At 41.4% G+C, this 12,060-nt stretch overlaps 1 long non-coding RNA gene across 1 annotated transcript; it reads left to right on the top strand.

Moving 5' to 3' along the window:
* The first annotated feature begins 10,827 nt into the window (after window positions 1-10,827).
* On the top strand, window positions 10,828-11,250 carry LOC104237041 (uncharacterized). Its single transcript, XR_713547.2, has 2 exons — window positions 10,828-10,946; window positions 11,026-11,250. It is a non-coding gene; the product is annotated as an uncharacterized lncRNA (long non-coding RNA).
* Window positions 11,251-12,060: the final 810 nt, after the last annotated feature.

Here is a 12,060-nt window from a genome sequence, read left to right as displayed (position 1 = left end):
CAAAAAGACAGTGCTTGAAAAAGGGATCGCCGAGGAGAAATTGGCCAAGCGGCTCCTAGATTTCTATGTCTGTCTCCATGCCTCTGGATGGTCATGTTTCATTCCCACTCCATGCAAAGCCAATGATGAGTGGGTGCACGAATTCTATGCAAATCTTAAGCGCACAAACTTTGCCGACCCCAACTCATCATTAGAGGAAAATTAGTGAGGTTTGGGATGGAGCAGATCAATGACACACTTGGGATTCCTAACTATCCACTTGAGCCAGTGCGAGAGAAGAATCAGTGCGACAACGGGGAATGGCTTATCTCAAAACTCCACCCTCCAAGCATGAGAGCAAAATGGGGAAACATGATAAAGGGTTTGAAGTCAATTGACTTTACAGCTGAAGCAAAAATGTGGCTCTACATCCTCTGCATTAGGGTGTCACCTTGTGGAAATATCTCAGATGTCTCATACACTAGGGCCTTGATCATTGCATGCATCCTAAACGACATTCCTGTGAATATCGATTACTATATCCTATGGGAGCTGAGAGAGTATTTGTTGGACAATGATGCAGGGTTGATGTTTCCTTCATTGATCACACAGTTATGCATGAGAGCAGAGGTTGAGGTGCGTAGCACCGATTGTTGGTTGCCGGCCGATAAACCCTTTCATCCACTGAGAGTAACCGGTGAAGGTAGTGTAGTAAAAAGCAAGAAAAGGAAAGTCACCACCACTGCTGTCAGTCCAGAGTCATCCTCATAGGCAGCTGCACCTGAAGGACCATTTAGGGTGCTAAACTCCCAGCTGACATCCATCCGGGAGTTAGTGTCACAGCTCCTTAGTGGGCCCTCATCCTCCCAACCTAGGCCCGAGTACTTCTCCAGGGAAGACATGAGGAGATACTTAGATGCACAGAAAAGTCAGGCAGAGTCTTAGGAGAAGATAACAGCATCAGTTGGCAGACTCGAGACAGCCTATGGCAACTTGGCTAAGGCGCATGTAGATCTTCAGTTAGACTTCCAGAAGGAGAAGGTGAAGAACAAGAAGAAGAGAAAATTCATGATCAAGATGTGGAAAGGCATAAAGGCCATCTTCAAATGGGGTCAGCTGGGCAAGAAGATACCAGTGGAGGCTAAAGATGATAGCGAGGAGTATTTATTCATGTCAGATGCTGCTGGTGATGATGATGATGATGATGATGAGGCTGTGAGTTCAGCACAGTAGTGATCCGCCTTCCTCCCACAGTCTGCTAGTCTGATGCAGACCTCAGGGAAACCCTCAAACTACTTGTGTTTTATTTTTGATATTGTGCAGTGAGGACACTGCAATGTTGTTAGTTGGGGGTGGCGTACATTTTGTCTATACATTGCTACTTTGACTTGTGCCCTTGTAGGACTTATTCTATTGTATAGATACTTTGTGCCCTTGCTGAGCTTGTTTTGATATTGTGTATCATGTGCTCTTTCCGAGCATAGTGTGAGTAGCTATATATGTGCAGTTTAGTCACTTTTGTTGTCATATTTTATTTTTTTTCTTTCTTCCTTTACTTATTCTTCCTTTAATATTAGTTGTTGTTGTTAATTATTTTTTAGTAGTTTTCATTATTTTATTTCTTTAGTAGTATTTCTTTGGGTTTTCTTTATGCTACGCTTCTTTCCCGAGGAATATTTTTGTGTTGAACCGGGTGACTTTTCCCTTATGATGGATGGAGTAACGACTTTCTTAAGGGAATTAGTCTTGTTTTGTTATGTGGAGACTTTTGAATTATTTGGTACTAATAGAATTAGTCTCTTGCATGTGAAATGTGAATTAAGAATACCCCTTCGAATTTTGGTCTTAAATTGAAAAAGTAAATGCATGGGAAAGAATAGTTTTGTGATAAAGTTTGGCTCTTTTAGTGACTCTTTGCACACTAGTTGGCATGATATTGCTCTAAATGCTCTTAAAAAAAGTGAAATTGATCTGTCTTGACTAGTTCATGTGCCATGTGTGTTAGTTTTTGTTAGAAATAATTTTTGTATTTACTTATATCATCTAGAACTTGCCCGGTTGGTCTTTCAATGCTAATGTTAGTATGTTTGGTTGGAGGGATGACCTTAGGCATTTTTTGTGATATTTGAAAAACCTCTTTTGTCTTTCAAGCCTACCATTGTGTAAATATTATCACTAGCTTACCCCATTTGAGCCTTTAACCTTTTCTTTGGCCACCTCATTACAAACTTTTACTCTTTTGTAAAATAATTCCTTCTTTTGACCCCGTCCCTCCTTGAATATTGAGAATGCGGCTAAAAGCCTAAGTTAGGGGTATTGGTGTCAAAGTGGAAATTGGTAAGGTTGTACATTGAGGTATAATTGCTCAATCTCCAAAAGGAAGTAGTTATATATAAAAAATATGTATATAAATATGGAGCCTTGAGAAAATTAAAGAGGAACTTCAAGGTGGTTCGATGTGGTTTAAAAAGAAGTAAAATGCAAAAAGAAAGACAAATGCGAGTAGTGTTCAAGGAAGGTGTAGTCACTTGTATCCCAAATGCTTATCCTACCCTTTTCCAAACCTACATTACAAGCTTAAAAAGTCCTTATAGAATCTCCAACCGAATGTTCTTTAATAGGCGGCGAATTAAAATAAGGGCAAGCTTATGACATGATATTTTGTAACACTTGAAATTCTTTGTTGAGAGTGAGTGTTTTTGTGATGACTCGACCATTCCTCTTATGAGTTACCGCTCCGTTTCCCCCATTTTTGCTTCTTATTGCTTTGTTTATCGGTTTTATATGTGATCGGGTTGGTTGGCTCGGGTTCAGAAAGGTTTTGAGAAGGTTTGAGGCACTTAGTCTCTTTTGAGGAAGCTTAAGTTGAAAAAGTCAACCGTATATTGACTTATGTGTTAGAGGACTCGGATGTGAGTTCTGATGGTTCAGATAGCTTCGCGAGCTGATTTGGGACTTAGGAGCATGATCAGAATATGTTTTGGAGGTCCGGAGTATATTTAGGCTTGAATTGGCGAAATTGGAATTTTGGCGTTTTCCAGTTGATAGGTGAGATTTTGATATAGGGGTCAGAATGAAATTCAAGGAGTTGCAATAGTTATGTTGTGTCATTTGGGATATGTGTGCAAAATTTTAGGTCATTCGGACGTAGTTTGATAGATTTTTTGATCAAAAGCATAATTTAGAAGATTTCAGAATTTTTAGGCTTGAATCCGATGCGAATTCGGTGTTTTGATATTGTTTTGAGCGTTTCGAAGATTGGAACAAGTTTGAATGATGTTATGGGATATGTTGGCATGTTTGGTTGAGGTCCTGGGGTCTCGGGTGAGTTTCGGGTGGTCAATCGAACCATTTTATGTTGTGAAAAACTGCAGAAAACTGTTGTTGGGTGTTGCAGACAATTCGTGAAGGGCTGGGCCATTGAGCATCGCATTCGCGAGAAGGGGAGATGTGTTCGCGAAGGTTGGGGTCTGGAGGCATCGCGTTCGCGAGAGGTAAGACACGTTCGTGAAGGAGGAAAATTTGGTCAACTTAAGTTTGTGCTTCGCGAACGCGAGGCTTTGACCACGTTCACGAAGAAGGATTTGAATGCCTGGGCAGAATGTTTAAATTGCCATTGTCCACGATTTTGGGGCTAACTTCCACCATTTTTGAGCGATTTTGGAGCTTTTTGAAGAGGATTGAAGAGGGATTCAAGGGGGAACACTTGGAAGTAAGATTTATGGACTTAATACTAGATCCTAATGTGAATTCTACCTAATTAATCATGGAATTTAAGCCTAATATTGAAGAACTAGGGCTTGTAATTGGAGACCTAAAATTTGGGATTTGAGGGATCGTTCGTGGTTGGATTTTGATGCTTTTGATATGAATGAACTCGGGGAGGGATAAGGAGTCTATTGATGTAATTTTTATTGGAATCCAAGACGTGGGCCCGGGGGTCGGGTTTGGCCAATTTCGGGGTTTGTGTTGTAATTTGATTTCTTTCGAGTGGGCTTTGTTCCCTTAGCATATTTTGATGGTTTTGCACTGATTTTGGTTAGATTTGGAGCATCCAGAGGCTGATTCGAGAGGCAAAGGCATTGCGAGCTAGAGATTGGACCGGATAGAGGTGAGTAATGATTGTAAATGTTGTCTTGAGGGTATGAAACCCTGAATTACACATTCTTGTGCTATATTGAGGTGACACACACACTAAATGACAAGCGTGGGGTCATGCATCATTGGGGATTGTGACTTAGTCCATCCCGAATGACTGTTTTACCACATATTTGATTGAAAACTATTTGCTATCATCATGTTTTGGGTTGAATGCCATGTTTGGGCCTCGTGCCAACTATTTGAACCCTTAGGGGATTTTTACTGATATTTCCTCACTGTTTTTACTTTATACGTGTACTCAGTCATGCTATATCCTACTGTTTTCATAACTCAACCATGTGTACTATGTTTTAATACCTTAAATGATATTTTAAATGATAATTTGGGCTGAGCATCATGTTTTACTGTTGCCCGAGTGGCTTATGAGATTCTGACTGAGTAAGGTCGAGGGTCTGTGTTGTGAGGATACAGTGATTCATGATTTTGAGGCCGAGGGCCTGAGATTGTACGCCACGAGTTGACTTGTTGATATGAGGCTGAAAGCCTACTGATTATGCCACGAGATGGCTTGATATTGAGCTTGGGCCATAAGGGGCCCCTCCTGGAGTCTGTACACCCCCAGTGAGCGCGGGTACCCATTGTGATATGAGATATAGCCCGAGGGACTGGTGTTGTTCCATGATATTGCCCGAGGGGCAGATTCTGTTGACATTGTGCCTGAGGGGCAGATTTTTATGTGTTTATCTGTTCTAGCTGCATCTCATTTAATTGTCTAACTGTTAAAAAGGTGTTTTAAAGAAGCTTCTTCTAAATTAAGTATTTTTACATGTTCTCACTGTCTTGTTGCTATTACTAATTTTATATTACTTCTTTATAGTTTGTTGATGTGCTTTTACGTGATTTCTTATCGCTCAGTCTTTATTTATTATTATTACTCACTGAGTTGAAGTACTCACTTTACTCCCTGCACCCCGTGTGCATATTTAGGCGCTTCAGGTCCTGCTTGTGAAGGTTGAAAGCTTCCAGTAGATTCCGGAGATTCACTAGGTAGCTGCTCGGCGTTCGCGGCCCAGTGCTTCTTCCCCTATCTTATTTTTGCTTATTTAGTTCTGTAATAGACTATGTAGACTTTTCTTGTCTTTATTCAGATAGTAGATGCTCATGACTAGTGACACCCCGATGCCGGGCTATGTCTATTCCGCAAACTATATTATTCACCTCATTTTGGATTATTATTATTATGTTAAAGACTTAATTTGTATTATTTAATTGCTTAAAAATAAATTGGGAGTGTGTCGGCTGGCCTTGTCTTCACGAGAGGCGCCATCATGACCAGGTCTAGGTTTAGGGCCATGATAAGTTGGTATTAGTGCCTAGGTTACATAGGTCTCACGAGTCATGAGCAGGTTTAGTAGAGTCTCACGGATCGGTATGGAGACGTCTATATTTATCCTCGAGAGGCTACAGAACCTTTAGGAAAACTTAATATTCTTGAAATTCTTGTCATGCAAATCTGTTGATCCGAGTACTAAACTTCTGTTATTCCATTCTCTCATAGATGGTGAGGACGCGCGCTACCAGTCAGGATGGATGACCACCAGTACCACCAGCTGTGGCCACTAGAGGCCGAGGACGCGATCGTAGTCGCGATAGGGGTAGAGTGTAGCCCGCACAGCAGCTAGGGCAGCACCTGCAGATCACCAGCCGCCCCAATTCAAGATCAGGTCCCAGTTGTGGACGCTCCAGCAGCACCAGCTGTGACCATTGTGATTCCGGGTCTTCAGGAGGCCTTGGATCAAATTCTATCAGTATGCACTGGCCTAGCTCAGATGGTCTCAGTTACTACAGCCGCAACTACTTCTCAGGTTGGGGGAGGCACTCAGACTCCCGCCTCTCGCACACCTAAGCAGGTCGTGCAGGGACTTCAGACACCGAGGGCCCATCCAGCCTAGCTGGTTGCAGCTTCTCAGGACTATGTAGCTCCTACCATGCTAGAGGACGAGCATCGTAGGTTGAAGAGATTTGGTAGACTTCAGCCTCCGACTTTCAGTGGTGTAGAGGGCGAGGATGCCCAGGATTTCTTGGACAAGTGTCAAAGGATTCTTCGCACAGCGGGTATTCTGGAGACCAGCAGGGTCACTTTCACTACTTTTCAGTTTTCTAGAGTTGCCTTCACTTGGTGGGAGGCTTATGAGAGGCATAGACATGTTGGTGCAGCACCCCTTACCTGGCAGCAGTTCTCTATTCTCTTTCTGGAGAAGTATATGCCGCAGTCTTGTAGAGAGGAGCTACGCAGGCAGTTTGAGTGGTTGCGTTAGGGAGAGATGACTATGATGCAGTATGAGATGAGGTTCTCCGAGTTAGCTCGTCATGCTATTTGGTTGGTTTTGACAGATAGAGAGAGGATTAAGAGGTTTGTGGATGGCCTCACTTATTAGCTTCGTATTGTCATGACCAGGGAGAGGGTGTCTGGTGCTACTTTTGAGGAAGTTGTGGACACTGCTCGTGATATTGAGTTAGTTCGTCGCCAGGAGCGAGATGAGAGGGAGGCCAAAAGGCCTCGAGGGTCTAGTAGTTATGTTGGTGCTCCTTTGAGAGGTCAGTTTCAGCACGATAGAGGCTGTCCATTCATACATGCTCAGCCAACCTGCCCAGGTTATCGTGAGGCGTCATCGGGTCATGGTTCTCACAGTTCCATCAGGGCCAGTCATCACTTAGTACCCTTCCAGCTCAGAGTTCATCCCGTGCTCCATCAGTTCATGGCTCTTCTATGTCAGGTGCATCTGCTAGTCATTCTGGTGCTAGGGGTTCTCTTCAGTCCCCGTCTCCAGCACCCAAGAGTTGTTATGAGTGTGGAGAGATGGGTCATATGTGGAGGCAGTGTCCTCGTCGTCTTGATGGTTCATCTCAGTAGAGGAGTCAGCCATCAGCTTCAACACCAGTTACTTCACCACCACCCGCCCAGCCAGCTAGGGGTGGAGGTCAGTCAGCTAGGGGTCGCCCTAGAGGGGGAGGTTGATCAGGTGGCGGTCAGGCCCATTTCTATGCACTTCCAGCTAGACCCGATGCTATTGTTTTCGATGTTGTTATTACAAGTATTGTCTCAGTCTACCACAACTTCGTATCTTGTATGGTCCCGACTATGTTTACTGGCAAGATGATTTCTCCCTTTGTTGTTTTGCTTGCCATGTTGAAGCCATTCAAGACTCGAGACACAGGTACGATCTGATCTTGCAGGCCGAGTTGTTCCACGACCCTCGATCTGATTATGTTTGCTAAACTACCTGGATCCACTAAAATATGTTTAATTTGAATTTTACTTAAAAGGATAGAGATTATCGGGGCATCATTGTGAGGCTGAAATATGCCTTCTGCTTCCCCGTCACAAAACGATAAGACGTCCTCGGGCACATAGCTCTGAGTCCATTTTTCTCTTGTAATTTACATCTTGGTGCGTTTGAACACAGGTCGTTGGGGAACATTGACTCCGCCAATGATCATGGGGATTACGTGTTGTGGTTCTTCTTGCTCATTTTTCCTTGCATATCTTTCTCGGAGGTGATTCTTAGCCCGATTACTTAGGAATTCAAGAAGGTAGACCTCGTTGAACAAACGAGCCACTTCTTCCCTTAGCTTTCTACAATCTTCTGTTCGATGACCATGTGTTCCATAATACTTGCACATCAAATTCGGATTCCTTTGAGAAGGATCGGTTTGAATTGGCTTGGGCCACTTGGTGTCTTTGATTTTCCTAATAGCTGAGACAATCCCCGACGCATCTATGCTGAAATTGTATTTTGATAATCGGGGAGCCTCTATGGGGTCAGTATGTTTATCGAACCCCCTCTTACTCATGAGTCCCTGAGAACTTCGACCTCGATTATTTCTTCGATCGTTCCGAGGGGGGTTACAACTCGGGCCATTGTTTCTTCGTTCGGCATATGGCTGGTACCATTCTTTATAGAATCTCGATTCTCAGTCTGTGTCTCTCGGGGGCTTAGCTGCAAATCTGCTAGGATGAACTGAACCCGAGGGAGATCCCAGATGGTCATCATCGACCCTGATTTTTGACTGATAACGATTGTGTATGTCCGACCATGTCACGACTGGATATTCAATCAAGTTCTGCTTCAACTGTCGAGAGGCGATCGAGCTCCTTTCATTCAGACCCTGCATAAAGGCCTATACCGCCCAGTCATCGGAGACTGGTGGTAATTCCATTCTTTCCATCTGAAAGGGACACGAACTCCCTTAGCATTTCGTCGTTCCTTTGCTTTATTTTGAAGACGCCCGATTTTCTTGTGGCCACCTTTATAGCCCCAGCATGTGCTTTCACAAAGGCATATGCCAACATAGCAAATGAGTCAATAGAGTTAGGAGCTAAGTTGCGATACCAAATCATGGCTCCCTTTGATAGTGTTTCCTCGAATTTCTTCAACAACACCGACTCGATTTCCTCGTCATTCAAGTCATTTCCTTTTATCCCACAAGTGTATGAAGTTATGTGCTCATTAGGGTCGATTGTCCTATTATATTTTGGTATATCGGGCATGCGAAAGTTCTTGGGAATGGGAATTGGAGCCGCACTTGGGGGGAAAGGTTTTTGTATGAACTTTTTAGCGTTTAGACCTTTCAAGACTGGAGGTGCCCCTGGTATCTGGTCTACCCGGGAGTTATAAGTTTCCACATTCTTATCATTGTCTTCGATCTTCTTTTCTCCCGACTCGATCCTTTTAGTCAGTTCCGTGAGTATTTTTATAATTGTGGGGTCAGTCCCCGAGCTACTTTCATGAGGCCTCTCTAGCGTCGATTCCACACGCCGAGTGTTCTCTAGTTCGGCGGTGTTTAGAGTTCTATTCTGACTCTGAAGTTGAGCGATGGCGACTTGCTAAGCTTGCAACATTTCGAATATCACTTGGAGGTTGACTCCCCCTTCTTCCATTCTTTGTGCTCTTTGGCCACCGGGCCGGGCTTTCCTGCGCGCATTCCCTACGAGGTCTGCACCTGAATTCGTGTTTAGAGCGTTATGCGAACTGATATCAACCAGCTCTATATTTGGCACTTCCTCAGGATTTATGGGTGGTACACCGACCCCTATACTGCTATTTTCTCCAAGAACTTTGTCATCATGAATAGGTGCATTCTGTGTGCTAGACATGTCTAAGCCTAAGAATAAAAAAATCTTGACAAGAAAAAGTGTAAAGATAACGTGTCTAATGAGAATCAGTAAAGAAATAATCACTATTATCTTTAGCCCTACGGTGAGAGTCAAACTATTTACCTTAAAAATCCAAGTAATAATTAAATTTGATTAGTGATTTTAAAGATATATATGTAATTTAGTTCAATACCGATTAATAATTAAGAAATATAAAGTAGAAATAAAAGATAGAAGTGAATCAAACGAATAATACTTGACAGTGATGACCTCGAGACGGTGACCTCGAGGTGGCTTAGGGCAATAAGAACAGTTAAGTAATCAAAATAAAGTAACGATGGAGCTAAAGGACAATGCTGATAAACAGTAAAAAGGTAGAGAGTATATTCTTTGCCCAGTGATGATAATGTGTGTTTACAAATGATTGGGGTCCCCTTTATATAACAGGGGAGCCCTAAATAAGGAATATTTTCATTTACAGTAAGGAATATTCTTGGTACAACTGTCTAACCGCCTAGTACGGAATAGTACAATCATATTCCGGGATTTGCGCCATGACTTTGAGGACGTGGCAGGAATCTAACTCGTCCCGGTACAAATCACCAACGGTACTATTTCGGGGTCGAACACATTCGACCTCAGTATGTATCGTGCCTTGCCTTCGAACTCTGGCGTGATCCCTCGAACTTGATCTTGCCCGGACTTCGGACTCAGGACGGTGCCCCGAGCCTAAAAATCGGAGGGTTATGATCTCGACCATATATATATATATATATATTGCTAACATACTAGGTTATCAATGTATGTATATTTTGCTTTCTCCAAAGTACCATTTGCTTTATCATTCCCGCCAATAAATATTTAGGGATCTTGAAGTAATTTGCATTCGCATTTCACTACCTCCACCTCTTCTTTCTTCGTCCGAGTGCCGATAGCTACTTAGTACGTTCCAACTTCATTAACCGATCTACTTCTTCTAACTCCAGTTCCCTAGCTAGGACTTTCTTTTCTCTTTCAAGATTGATAATGATTTAATTTATGCAGCGCAATTCAGTTGAAACTTCATTTTGTTTGAAATTTTTAACAGTAAAATTTTGATGTACAGTATAATCGTGATTGGATATACGACTTTATATTATGTAAGGATCTATTCTAAGGATCTTCGTAATGCATAATTTGTTTCTCCAAAATACCCTTATTAATGGAACCCTTAGCAATTTATCAGCAATAACAACCAGAGAGATAATCACAATATTGTAAGAAACGTACACCCAACTGCTTAAATTAAACATACCATTGGATATATATATATATATATATATATATATATATATATATATATATATATATAAATAAAATTGGTATATAATTTTTGTATGTCAACTAAAAAAAGTATTAAGTGAATATGAGCGGCTATTTGTGTAAGATACCTATAGATCGCTGACCTCTTTGGGCTGGAGATTTGGACCCATTCAAAACCACGATAAAAATTGTAATTTGGGCCTGATAACTGGGCCCAGGTCAAATTACCTTTGGCCCATCCGTCACTATCCACCAATCACAAAACTCTAGCCTTTCCTATATAAACCATCCAAAACCCTAACTTCACTTCCTCCCATCACTGCCGCATTTCTTCTACCATTTATAGATTCGCTCTGATAAGTAAAAAGAACTCTTTGATCATCACCAATTCAGAATGAGAGCTAAGGTATATGAATTCTGTGGCATATCATTTTGTAAATTTTTAATCCTCAATTTTGTTAATTATTTTTTGTTTTCGTTTTCAGTGGAAGAAGAAGCGTATGAGGAGATTGAAGAGGAAGCGCCGAAAGATGAGGCAGCGATCCAAGTAAAACCGTATTTCGCCCTAATCGAACCGAACCGCATCTTTAGGTTTATTTAAGTTCTAGTTTAAAATTTCAGCGACATTTGAGTAGTGTTTTTGTCCTAATGGCACTGAATTGAGATTCTGATATCCGTTTTTTTGTTATAAAATTATGCTACTTATTATTCGTGTTGTTTTTTTGCTCTATTTTATTTACGTCGTTGCATTTTATATCTGATTTTGAGTTTGTTGATTTGGGATATTGGCTCTTGGCCTGCTAGCTATTTGTTTTTAATAATCTGCATCCATATATTCGCGGTAACCTGAAATAAGAAATGTTGTTATAGATCGTTAACTAAATGAAATAATTATATAGGGTATTTATTTTAGTGTTTATATTTTGAAGATTTCAATTAAAGTTCTTTACGGTATCTACTTAGGGAAGATTGTTTTGTTGTTTGAAAAGTGCTATGATTAGTGGACTGGTGGATTCGTTTGGATCATTATCAGATGCAATTACCTAATGAAAAAGATACAAAACAGAGAAATTATTATAATTTTGACCTGAACTTTCAGTGAAGTCCAGATCAATTTGGACTTGAGACCGATATCATTGCTAAATGAAATTTGCGACCTGCATATTGTAGTTTGGATGCTAGGCAACTGAGTTCCTGGACCTGTTTCAATTGTGGATTATAACTTCAAGGAACGCTAGGAATAACCATAATATACCAGAAAAAGGAAAATGATCTATGCTCCTTCAGATGTTAGCTTGTTTGGTGTTCCCATGGTGCACTTTTTTGTTAATGATGGAAATACAGTTCAGTGCCATGAATATGAAAATGTCAACCTGGAGTTGCAGGGTTGTATGACATTGTTGTTTTAGGGAAGGTTGGACTTTAATTATTTCCATTGGGTCAAACATGGATGTTAGCCTATGCTTTGGTAGTATTGGAAGTGTTTAAGTTCGCTTCTCTTTACAATTTTACTGTCAGAG

Source organism: Nicotiana sylvestris, chromosome 2 (genome assembly GCF_000393655.2).
Source record: "Nicotiana sylvestris chromosome 2, ASM39365v2, whole genome shotgun sequence".
Lineage (NCBI taxonomy): Eukaryota > Viridiplantae > Streptophyta > Magnoliopsida > Solanales > Solanaceae > Nicotiana > Nicotiana sylvestris.
Note: the sequence above shows the minus strand (reverse complement) of the source record. Positions and strands in the feature narration are given on the sequence as shown.